The 11,801-nt window shown below is 64.1% G+C and overlaps 1 long non-coding RNA gene across 1 annotated transcript; it reads left to right on the forward strand.

Annotated features, from left to right (window-relative positions):
• The first annotated feature begins 832 nt into the window (after window positions 1-832).
• On the forward strand, window positions 833-3,942 carry LOC135188413 (uncharacterized). The gene is made up of 2 exons (XR_010307685.1): window positions 833-1,194; window positions 2,230-3,942. It is a non-coding gene; the product is annotated as an uncharacterized LOC135188413 (long non-coding RNA).
• Window positions 3,943-11,801: the final 7,859 nt, after the last annotated feature.

The following is an 11,801-nucleotide window of genomic DNA, read 5'->3' on the forward strand; positions in this document are numbered from 1 at the left end:
GTGTAAACCCAGGCTTGGAGTGAGGGGACACTGAGCAAGCCTTGGAGCCACCAAACCTCTGCAGCAGAGATTGTGGAGAGGACGGAGGAGAGAACTCAGCTGCTGTGAAAGCAGAGCTTGGTCTGGTTGTGACATGGCACAGTGTGGCTGCTCTCACAGTGGGGCACTGGGACCATCTGAGAGCCGTTTTGGGCTCTCTGGCCCAGAGTCAGAAATTGGCTTTAATTCTCACTCTGAACGAAGCAGAATTATTCCTGACTTGACTCACAACCTAATTTAGATCCAGGTCAGATTGGGAGCCAGTGCAGCTGAGGGTAGTGAGCAAGGAGCAGGGATCCCCTCCGGAGCCTGCTGGGTCTGTGTCCCTGTCACAGCACCACAGCATCACTCGGTGTGGCTCTTGCCTGGGAGAGGCCTGGGACCAGCAGCAGGCACAAATTGAAGAGGGATTTGGGGAAATCATTTCCCTCACCTTCCCCTTCTGCCCCCAGCCTGGCTGCAGAGGGCTGGGAAGGGAGCCGCGGTGTGCTCTGGGCGGGGGGAAGCACAGGAGGAGTGCAGCAGCCGGAGCGGTGTGAGGACTGAAATACTCACCAGCTGCCAGGGCTGAGTGGGAGCCCGGGCCAGGAACAGCCTGGGAGCTGCAGAGCAGGGCTCAGCTCCATTTCCAGAGCTGCGTGGGGAAGGCTGATGGCACCTGCCCACATCCTCTGTGACTGCACATGATGCCACATCTCCCTCACTCTCAAGATCAGCAAATTTACCCTGCTCTGCTGGCTCCTTGGCTTGTGGGCTTTGGCTTTGGCTTTTTTTTTTATTTCCCTCAGGAGAAAGAAGGAAAAACCCAACTGGGAGAGCCCAGATGGGAGATCTGGGCTCTGCCACCACGGTGCGAGCTGTCAGCAGGCGAGCTGGAGGAGCCAGGATGCCCTCTGCGAGGTGGAGCTCTCATTGTCTGCGTGGCAGAGGACGAGAAGGGAAGTCATCTGCGCCAAAAATAGCCTCAGGGTTTGGGAAGTGAAACTCTGTTCCTGTGACCTCTCACACCGGTGCTGATGTGCAGAGCAGCGAAGTCTTTGGCTCCCAAGGGGCTTCTCTTCTGCCCCCTGGGTCCCTCTGCTCCCTCCAGGCACATCTTCTGGGGCTGCCCTCCCACCCCAGCCCCACCACCCTGCGCTGGAATCCTCACCGTGGGTGCATCCCAGCAGCACCTGCAGCTGCAAACATCTGGCAGGGCCTTTCCTGTGAGCCTGTTTCTGCTGCTCTGAGGTCAGAGGATTGCTCAGGCCTCTGAGGAAGCTCCACTGCCCCTGAGGGCCCTCTGGGCACAGCTAGCATGGGACAGGGTGGGCAGCTTGAACCCTTTCAGAAGGGAACTGCGAGGTGGGAGCCTGATCTTCAGCTTAGAACCTTGAGGTGCAGGTGGCTAAGGCATGGCTGGGGGTGGGGAAAGGAGGAGGCAGCAGAGAGGAGGCTGCCTGCTCCTCAGGGCCTCTAGGAGAGGCTGCTTTGCATTTTTGGTGTGCTGGTGGGCACAAGGGTCCTTGGGGTGATATTGCTGCGTGGAATTTAGTGGGCTCAGGCCGAATCCTGGGAGTGGGTGCAGCAGTGTTGGCTACTCTTTGTTCTGGCTGCATCTCCCCTCCAAATGTTTTAAATGCCCTGGCACTGCTGGCATCTTAGCCGTGGGTGCTCATCCCTGTGGCTCATCCATCCTCTTCCCTGCCCAGCTGAGTGCTTAGCATGGCCTCTGGATGCTCAGTGAGGTGTCTGAGTGCCCAGCGTGGTCTCAGGATGCTCAGTGCAGTCTCTGGGTGACCATTGTGGCACATGCTGCTAGTGCCCATCCCTGAGTAGGCTTGCCAGTGCCATAGGTCTCCAAGTGCTCGTTACCACCAGCCTCAGGGAGCCTCATCTGCAGCACAGCCCCAAGCAGAGATGGTTCCCTAGGGCAGGATGAGTGGCTCCGGGGGCTCTGGGGCACTCAGCAGAGCCCAGACACCACCCTGGGGGCTGCTGCTGCTCCCAGTCAACTTCTGTGCCAGGCAGCAGCTGCCCGAGGAGCAGAGCTGTCTGTGTGGGTGGCATCTGGGAGGCGAGCGGTTGGGGTTTGCCGCATCCTCTCGGCATCCTCTCACGGGGTGCCCAGTCCCAGTCTAGTCCCAGGCTGGAGCAGATTCTGAGTCACGCTGGGGCCGAAGGGGTTAATTTTTGTGCTTCTCTCCCCAGCTCTGCGGACTCTGGCTGGGACAGCACATCTGTCTGTTGCTATGGCTGCGGTACCCTGGCAGGGATGGCTGGAGAATCACCGCCAGCCTCCCTCCTGCCCGACCTGCTCCCGGACCCCCACCCCCCTGCCCGGGGCCGGCCCCTTCCCAACCCAACTCCGGGCCCTGGGATCCTACCTCGGGATGCCGCCTTGGCAACACCTTTTCATTTGCATAATTAATGAGGCCGCGGCTGCGAGGCTCCTGGGAAATGCGACGCAGAGCAGCAGGAGGTGGCACGGAGGGCTCCAGCCTTCCCGGGGGCTGCTCGCAGCCGCTCCCCAGCTCCAGGGGGGCTGTTCTCCCCTCTCCGTTAATTCACCGCCCACCTCTGTCTGAGCAGATTGCTCTGGGCACAATCCTGCCGCCCCCCTCCCCCTGCCAGGCCTGCCTGTGCCAAGCAGGATCTGGCTGGGGTGGTGCTGGTGGGACACAGACATGCGCTGGTGCCAAGGCCAGAGGCCACCCGCAGCACCCAGGGGAGCTGGGAGGTGCTGGGTCGTGCTGTGGACCACAGGCTCCCCTGGCTTCCCCCTGCTGGGTGGACTGCTGCCAGCAGCGCCGCCAGGACCCTCTGCCCACGCTGCCATCGCCTGCAGCTCCATGACTCGCTGCATCAAGCTGTGTGTGCTGCTTGCCCCTGCAGTGCCAGGGCACCATCCTGTGCCTGCAGCCGCGGCGCCAGCGCTGTCAATGTGCTGCCAGTGGCATGACTATGGCGACAGCACCGTGACTGCAGCACCAGTGCCATGACAAGCTGGTACATCCCTGGGGATAGACGCTGCCAGAGGAAGGTGGGTGGTTGATCCACAGGATGAGCCTCCTGACTGGTCCCTGGTGCCAGCTGCTGCCTGGTGATCCAGCCAGGATCCCTGGCATGTGCTTTGCCAGCAGTGCCCTTCTCCTGGGGCATTGCACTTCCTCGTAGCTCCTTCCTCTGCTCCCAGGAAGCCAGCCTGCCCCTTGGCCTGCCTGGGACACCCACGTGTCCTTTGTTCCTGGTGTTGATGCTGCCCTTTTGCCTACTGGCATTGAGCCCAGCCCTGAATCCAGGCCTGAGAGTGTTTGAAAACCCAAACCCAGACCCGTGTCCAGTGGGATGTGCCTGTTCCAGCAGGTCCCACCTCTGAATTCAGAGACCAGAAACTGATGCAGAAGATCTCCTTCCATCCAGATCCTGCTGAGCTCTGCTCAGCCATGACCTTCAGTGCAGCCATGGTGCATTTATTTCTGCCTGCCACCGCGGTGGGGAGGGAAGACTGAGTGCAGCTGGGACCACGATGAGCACAAACCATCAGCCAGGACCCTCCACCAGTGCTGCAGGTGCCAGGGTGGACTGTGCAGGACAGGGCTGCCCCTGGCTTTTCCCCTTCTCTCTAACGCAGGCAACCAATGACAGCACTTCCCTGCAGCCCCTGGCCTCTGTAGAGCACCCTGTGAGCTCCAGCTGGTGGGAGCATCTCCAGAGTCTGAGCATCATGCTGGAGGCTGGTGGAAGGTAGGGCTGTGGGCTGGGGTGGTAGGACTCTTTGTCAGGCACTGCTGCCTCTTTAAAGGAGGAAGGAGGATGGCACAGAGAGAGAGAGAGAGCTGTGGGCTGCTCCCAGGTCCTGTTTGATTCTTATCAGTCCCTGCATTTTTGTGTATGATTCAATAAAGTCCTTTGCTTGCACAACCTGCTTGATTCTCATCGGCATGACTCAGGTGCCAACGTTCTGCTCGTGAGTGAGTGACAGAATTGAGCCCCATGGCTACCAAACCTTCAGGAGATCTTAGCTTGGATTCCATTAACCTGGAGAACGAGGGCCAAGAGCTTCCCTCTTTGACACCCTTGCAGGAGGAATGGGATAAATGAGACTGGCAGGTGGGGTAGGTGCCACACTTCCTCTGCCAAGGGGCCTCTCAAGCACGGCTGAGGCTGGCATCTGTGTGAAACCTGCAGAAGGTCTGCTAGAGTTTGGGTGGCTTTGGGAGCTCCTCTTCCCCTGGGAGCTTACCACATCCACCCCCAAGAAAGCTCTGGGATCTGCTGCCCGGGGTGGGCTGGGTGCCTGGTGGGATGCTCATTGCTGCCCGGGGCGGGCTGCAGGGTGCTGCAGAGTGCTCAGCACCTCTGAGAGCCCAGCGTGGGGATGCTCAGCTCTGCTGGGGGGTCGCTCACTCTGGCGCCTGTGTTTGGAGAGTACTCGCCTGCAAATGCAGAGGGCATCTGTGAGCTTCAGGGGGTTGGGAGAATCCAAGCAGGAGGGTTGCTGTGGCAGGCAGGAACACGATGCCACTTTCTGCTCACAGGAGAGTCCTGTGTCCACGACGTCCTGGACTGCAGCAGAAGCTTCGCCTCTGGTCCCAGGGCTGTGGGGCTTTAAGAGACAAGCAGCCTGCACCTTCCTCTCCTATTCTTAACTCCGGGGAAGGACAGCAGGATGGGCACAGCCCAGTGGAAGCGCACAGGTTGTTATTCCCTAACAGTGTCCCCGCACTGGTCCAGTGGTGGCTGCTGTGTCCCTAAGCCCTCAGAGGAAGAAAGGTTCTTGGAGACAGCTTCGGTTTCCCTGCTCCCCAGGACAGCAGGCAGTGAGGAGGGCAAGTGAGCCACAGCCAAAGCTCAACCGTGGAGCTGTGCCCGGCAGCCTGGGCAGCAGGGCAGTAGCTGCAGGGGGAGGAGGGGGAGCGGGTGCCGTGCCCCCCACCCCCCAGCAGGCGTGGAGCCCGAGGTAGGGACTGGCGTGGGGATGGAGGTCTGCCATGTCCCCTACCTCCTGGGCTTGGCCCCGTTTCCAATGTGTCTTGGCACCATATGGCGCTTGCTTTATTTGTTCTGCTGCGACTTGGGAAGGAGGGCAGTGTTTCATTGTCTGGCAGAGGAGGTGGGACGCAGGCACAGGAACATGCCCGTGTCCCGCGGGATCCCCGCCGGAGCCAGGCGCTCCGCGGCTCGCCCAGCTGCAGGTCAGTGTCCTCACCCCTGCAGCGCCTTCGCTCCAGAGTGGCTGCCCTGCGGCGCAGGAGCTTCACCCAACCCACGCCGCTCCGGAGCCGAACCGGCACCGCCTGTGCGGGAGCATCCCGTTGCCGACCACGACCCACCCGCAACGGGACACGCTGCCGGGTAGGAGGGAAACGTGGCAGTGCTGCTCCTGACTCATCAGAGCACAGGCAGCGATTCTGCGACAGCGATGCCGGGCTTGCCCAGCACCAAAAAGTGACAGCACGCTCCACCCACCCTGCTTGCGGGGAGCGGGAGCCTTCTCCGCATGCCCGCTGTCTGGAGCAGCCGCTGGCCCACGCACACCGCCCCGTCCTGCTCCCTGCCATCCCAAAGCAGCCTCCCCACGCTCCCCCCGGCTCTGCCTTCCCCTTCCCTCCACGCTCGGGGCTCAGCTCGCCCCAAGGCAGCGCAGAGCTGCGGGCGGGGCGGGGGAGGCTGCGGTAGAGGCACCGAGGCCCAGCCCTGCTAGATTTGCATGCGTTTTACTGGCCCCGACACCAGCCGTCCCCGGGGGGAGTGAATCCATCAGCTCCCGTCCGCCAGGACTCTGCCTGCTGGGACAGCAGCCGCTGCCCGCGGAGGGGTCCCGGCACCCACCGCGGGCTGGCCGCAGGCGCGGCCCCGCTCTGCGCGCTGCAGGAAAAGCTTTTTCTCGGTGGTTTAAAAATTCATGAGCTTGGATGCTCCTGACTTGGGACTAGGTCCTTTCCCTCTTCTCTCGTGGGGGTCCTGGCGGCCGCCAGGCTGCCCAATCCCCCCAGGTTTTGGTGTCGTGGCTACGGTTTGCAGCTCGTCCCTCCCCTCGCCTGTGGCTTAAGTCGCATGAGAAGCCGTGCGAGGATGGAGAGAGGATGGGGAAACTTGCAAAGTCAGCCATGGAGAGGGAATCTGTGTCAGAAAGCATTACAAAGGGAGCTGGGGGGTTGGCTCCAGTTGCTTCCAGTTGCTGTTTGTTTGTGCCAACCCCTCAGGAGCTTGCCCAGCGCAACGCGCGGCTCTTTCTTTCCCCGCTGCCTCTCTCCCTGCGCTGTAGGCTGGGCTGGGACGGCCCTCGCCGTTGCCATGGCTGCGGTGTGCGGGAGCCTTCGGCCGGATAATCGCCGCCGGGGAAGCGGCTCCCTCCTTCCTCTCTGCCCTGCGCTTCCCGGCCCCGCCGACCGGCCCCGGGAGCGGCTGCGAGCCTTCCCCCCGGCCAAAGCCGCAGAGTGGATTTTATACCCCGCGGGATTAGACAGGGCAGTGCCCGCGCTGCCAGCGCCCGGCTGCGGGAGGAGGAGGAGGAGAGCAGGGCAGCTCCGGGCTGGGCTGCAGTCAGCGGCCCCGGGGAGGGCCGGGCGGGGGCGGCGGGCAGGTAGGGCGGGCAGCGCCGGGGCCCGGCAGCCACGGGCGGGAGGTGCCCGGCGAGGGGTTGAATTGGGGGGCGGGGGATGGTGGTGCCCGGCGCCACCGCCCCTCCCCGGGGAGCGGCGGGGGGGGACCCACGACCCGGAGCGGAGCGCAGCTGATCCCCGGTCTCAGCGAGCAGCTGATCCGCCGCCCGCCCCCCGCCAGCTGCCGCAGCGTGGGCAGCGCAGCCGCGGTCCCGCGTGTGCCGGCACCGGGCAGCCCGGCCCAGCCGGGAGCAGAAGCACTGGGGCGGGAATGAGAACGGGGACGGGGCCGGGACAAGCAAGGCTCCGCCGCGGGGTGGGGAGAAAGAGCAACGGGGAAGGCGGGGGAGGGCGCGGTGGGCAGGACGGTGGTCGGTGCGCCCCCGGGACGGGGGGAAGCGCCCGGTCCCTACCCCCTGCGGGAGGCAGGAAGAGGGGGGAAGAGAACGTCGGTACCGCTTGCTGCCTCCTCTCCGCAGCCCGGCACTGGAGCCCAGCAGGGAGCGGCGAGGCGGGGGTTGGCTCAGGAGGGGGGCGGGGGGAGCTCTGCCAGCTGCCCGCTCCCTGCCAGGCTGTGCCCGCCTGCACAAGGGCTGCTCTGCAGCAGGGCACAAAGGCAGGAGCCGGGCACCGGAGAAGCTGCGCACTGCGGGGCTGGCGGGGCTGGGAGCAGGGAGGACAGAGCACGTTAAAGCCCTGTCCCGAGAGGGTTCGGCCCAGCCCTTGCCCTGGGAGCCATTCTTGCCACACGCTCACGGCTGCCAAGGACTGCAGCTCGCCAGGTGGTGGCTGAGCCACGGTGTCATGCCCTGCCATGGGTGTCCTGTGCCTACCAGTTCCTCCTCTGCGCCTGCCCAGGGACGTGACAGCAAGGGTCCTTCCAGGGCTGGCATCTGGGCCGAGGACAAAGTCCAGGGCAGCTCCTGCGCAGCCGAGGCTCAGCGAGCCCCTGTGCTCTGTGGGCGTGGGGTGGCGGCAGCGTGACCATCACTCACACTGGACCTCGACAGTGCTAGAGCAAATGTCGCGGCCCCAGCAGTGCCAGCAGGACAGACCTCTGCCACCCCGCAGCACCCGCTGCGTGGGCATAGTAGTGCCTCCCCATTACCACCGCGCTCGGAGCCAAGGCAGCTGTAATTTGATGCTCTCAAAGTTGGTGTTTACAAGGGACAAGGCAGCCATCAGAGAGCTCTTCTTGTTCTCCCCGTGAAAGGATATTCCACTCTCCATGGCGTGTGGCCGCTCCGTGTGCCAAGCACCGCCCGGGTGACACCGAGCATCTTGCAGCAGCACCTTACGGGGTCACCACGCCCGGAGCCACTGTGCTGCCCGGGCAGCGGGGTTGGGGACCCCGCAGTGGGGTGTTCGGTGGCACAGCGGGTGCAGCCGCTGTGGCTGCGGGGGGCCAGCCTGCTGTCAGTGCCCGTGGCTGGCAGGAGGCCGCCCAGCAGGCAGGAGATGGTGGGAGGCGGGCGGGCTGGCAGTCCCGCGGGACTCATCAGCTCCCTGTTGACAAATCCTTTCACTGGCGAGCGAGCGGAGCGAGACGGAGCCCGGCACGGCGCTTCCCAGCACCGCTCCAGCGCTGCCACTGCTGTGCCCTCACTGGGACGCGCTGGCGTGTCCATCGCCTCTGGCACCCCGCAAGGCGCCCACCACCCTGACCCGCGGGTGAGCTGCTGAGCTGCCCCCGCCAGAGCCCCAGCACCACCCCAGGCTGCCCCCGCAGCCCCAGGACCCGCAGCCCCACCCCGCGGGGCTCGGCTGCAGAGCTGGGGAGGGTGCCGCTGGCATCTGCGCCCTCCTCTTTTCACCGGGGCTGAAAACTGCTTCGGTCACCGCCCTCGAATCCCGGTTCCCGTGCGTATGCCCCAGCGGGGTCCGGGCACTTTGGCATCGCTCCTGCTGCACAGCATGACACGGGGCTGTGCCTGCTGAACAGATGGCACCAGCGCAGCCAGCGCTGCTGTAGCCGGTTTCAGTGACAGAGGAGTGGGTACCTGCTGCACTCCGGCCGCTCTGTCACCGCCGGGAGCGGCGCGCTGCACCCCTCAGGAGGGTTGGCAGCAGAATGGCAGCTCCAAGGGCAGACTCTGCTCCAGGCAGCTCTGGGGCAGCAGTGCAGGGAGCAGCAGCAGCATCTCTGTGAGCCCTTTGTGCTGCACCGCGCTCAGGCAGCGCTGTCACAGGGCAGCAGAGCCCTCGTTTGGGTTGTTTTTCTGTTTGTGTGCGCGCCCCTAGCTCAGGGGAGTCCTGCCGGGAGGAGAGGGAGAGAGAAAAGCCAAGCCAGCTGCGGGAGGGAGAAGCTTTAATGGGGCAGCCCTTGGGTGGAGGGATTGGCGATTGCAGGCACCTGAGCCAGGGCAGGAGGCTATAAGGCAGGCTGGAAATCAGGGCACATCATGGCAGGGAGCAGCTTCAGGAGGGGATGGAGCTGGAGGCAGAGGATGCAGCCGGCTGGGAGGTTGCGGTGAGTGAGCTGCAGCTGGTCACGGCACCGTTGCCACAGTTCCCCACCCCCGCCCCGTTCCCGACACCCCGGCGAGCTGGGAGCACAATGTGCTCCGCGAAAACGTGGCTGCTGGGTCCTGCCCCTTGGCCTGCCGCACGCTGCCTTCTGCGGATGGAGCTGGCACAGCCTCTGCCTTGCCGCCTGGAGGGCGAGCGAGATGGCGGAGGGGAGGCAGGACTCATCCTGCTGCTGCTGGGGAGAGCAGAGGCAGCCCCCGGGCTGGCTGCAGCTCCTGTCCTCCCTGCGTGCCCTGCTCTAGCCAGGACATGCTTTTTCCTCCTGCTCGGGGTGGAAGGGGTGCTGGGCAGTGCCAGCTGCGAGGCATAGACGTGCCACACTCGGGCTGCTCTGCTCGGTGGGGCTGTGCCTGAGTCCTCCACGTTTCTCCCAACTCTCCAAATCCACTGCGGGGTCTAGGGTCGGTCTGGCAATTCCCTCCTATCTCTCAGCTCCTGGCTGTAAAGGTTGGTTTCCAGGCAGAGCCTTAACCCCCCCTCCCCCTCGCCGCCCCCCCTCAGTGCATGCAAGTACTAAAAAAAGCATAATTGTATTGAATAACTCATTGTGTGCTCGGAGCTCGCTCAGAGGGGAGACCGAGCCGGCAGAGAAGCTGGAGAAAAGGCATCTGCTCCCCTCCCCGCAGCCTGCTCCAGCTCTGCAGAGGGCTCCTGCTCCGGGGGCGCAGCACCGCCGACCCTGCGTCCCTCCTGACGCAGTGGGATCGCGGCTGGGCCAGCCCGGCAAGGTTTGCCTGTGCCCTGGGGGTCCCTTACTCTGCCCTGAGGGTGGCTGTCAGGAGTCCAGCAGCCTGCAAATGCCCAACTGTCCCCTGGTCCCTGCTGCCTTTCCTGTGGCCTGGCCCTGCGGCTGGGGAGCCACCAGTGTCTCGCAGGCGCCACGGAGAGGATGAGTTGGTGGCTTCTGTAGAGGCACAGAACCACAGGGCCAGTTTGGGTGGGAAGGGACCTTTAAAGGTCACCTAGTCCAACCCCCCTGCAGTCAGCAGGGACAGCTGCAACTAGAGCAGGTTGCTCTGAGCCCTCAGCAACCTGTCCTGGAACGATTCCAGAGGTGGGGCATCTCCCACTTTCCTGGGCCAGGCTTTCAGCACCCTCCAAGGGTAAAAAGATTTCTTCCTTCTCTCCTGTCTGCATCTCCCTCTTCGAGTTCAGGCCCTGTTACATGCACACATCTGCATGTGGCAGCTAAAAATAGCAGCCTGGCTGGTGACCAGGTGCTGTGAGGTGGCTCCCAGCGTGTTGCTCCCGATCATGATTTCATTATCACAGATCTGGCTCACCTGAGTGATTCCCTGACCCAACCCAGCAGCTGGTGGGGTGGGACAAGGCCAGCTCAGGGCGATGGCAGGGGACAGGGACAGTTTGCCTTCGGCTTTTATTGCGTTTTGGAGAAATCTGGAGGGGATGTGGGGGGGCCTCTGCTGCCAGGTCGTAGTTCCGGGGAGGGACAAGTGCTGGGGTGGGAGGCTGGGGCAGGATGATGCAGCCAGGTGGCGTCGTGGGGTGACACTTGGCTTTGGGAAGGGGGGGCTCGGGGTGGTTCTGGCACTCTCGGCTGGGACAGTGCTTGTGGGGGACGTGGGTGAAATGGTGCCGCTGGGGGCGGGTCGGAGGGGGTCCTGCCTACTGAGAGCGTGGGGAGAGATGGGACGGGGCAGGGGACTGGGGCACAGGAGGGATGCTCGGAGAGAATGAGGGGGGCCAGTGGAGGGAGGGAGGAGGGGGAGAGCTAACCTAGAGATGGAGGGCTACATCCCGAGGCAGGGAGGGCGGGCGGGATGCCCCGGGAAGCGATGGAGGATGGGAAAGGTAGATGCAGGGAGGGATGCCCGGGGGATTGCAGGCAGGGAGTCCTGGGGACCGGTGGAGGCGGAGAGTGATGCCCAGCGGGTGGAGGTCGTGGGATGCCCCAGGGAGGAAGGAAGGACGGACAGGGTGGAGGACGGGAGGAGTGGATGCAGGGAGGGAGGACAGGATGGAGGACGGGAGGCGTGGATGCAGGGAGGGAAGAAGGACGGACAGGAGCGATGGGTGGAAGGATGGAAGGTGCTCGGGGGGTGGAGAGATCCAGGGAGAGGGCCCGGAGGAGGAGGAAGGGCAGGACGGCTCGGGGATGCGGGCATGGAGGATGCTGGAAGGGGGTGGACACAGTGGGGTGATTGCGGGGGGGGGGGTGTTGAGAGCAGGGGAGGGAGAGCTGGGTGTGGGCGTGGCCGGGGCGGGGCTAAGGGGCGAGGGCTGCGCGGTGCTCTGGCGCCCCCTGCTGCTCGGAGCTGCGCACTGCGGCGGGGGCGGCGCCCGGGTGCGGCTGTCTGCGGTGCCCTGAGTTTGCGAGGGCTCAGCTGGGACGGGATGCGATTGGATGGGTGAGTGGATAGCGGGAGGGAGGGAACTGGAGAGATCCTGCCTGGGCACCCTCACGGCAAACCTCTGCCTGTGGATGCTCAACCCCTCCTTACCTGGGACCACCCAATCCAACCCCTCTCTGGAGCCCCATGCTACAAATTCTTGTCGTGGAAGCCCAACCCTTGTCTGTGGACTCCCACCCCAAACCTTGCCCCTGCCCGGGCTCATCAACCCCTGCTCCAGGGGGTGCTGAGCTGGGAAAATGAAGCTGATGCTCCCCAGGGAGTGCTGCCTGCA

Source organism: Pogoniulus pusillus, chromosome 29 (assembly GCF_015220805.1).
Source record: "Pogoniulus pusillus isolate bPogPus1 chromosome 29, bPogPus1.pri, whole genome shotgun sequence".
Lineage (NCBI taxonomy): Eukaryota > Metazoa > Chordata > Aves > Piciformes > Lybiidae > Pogoniulus > Pogoniulus pusillus.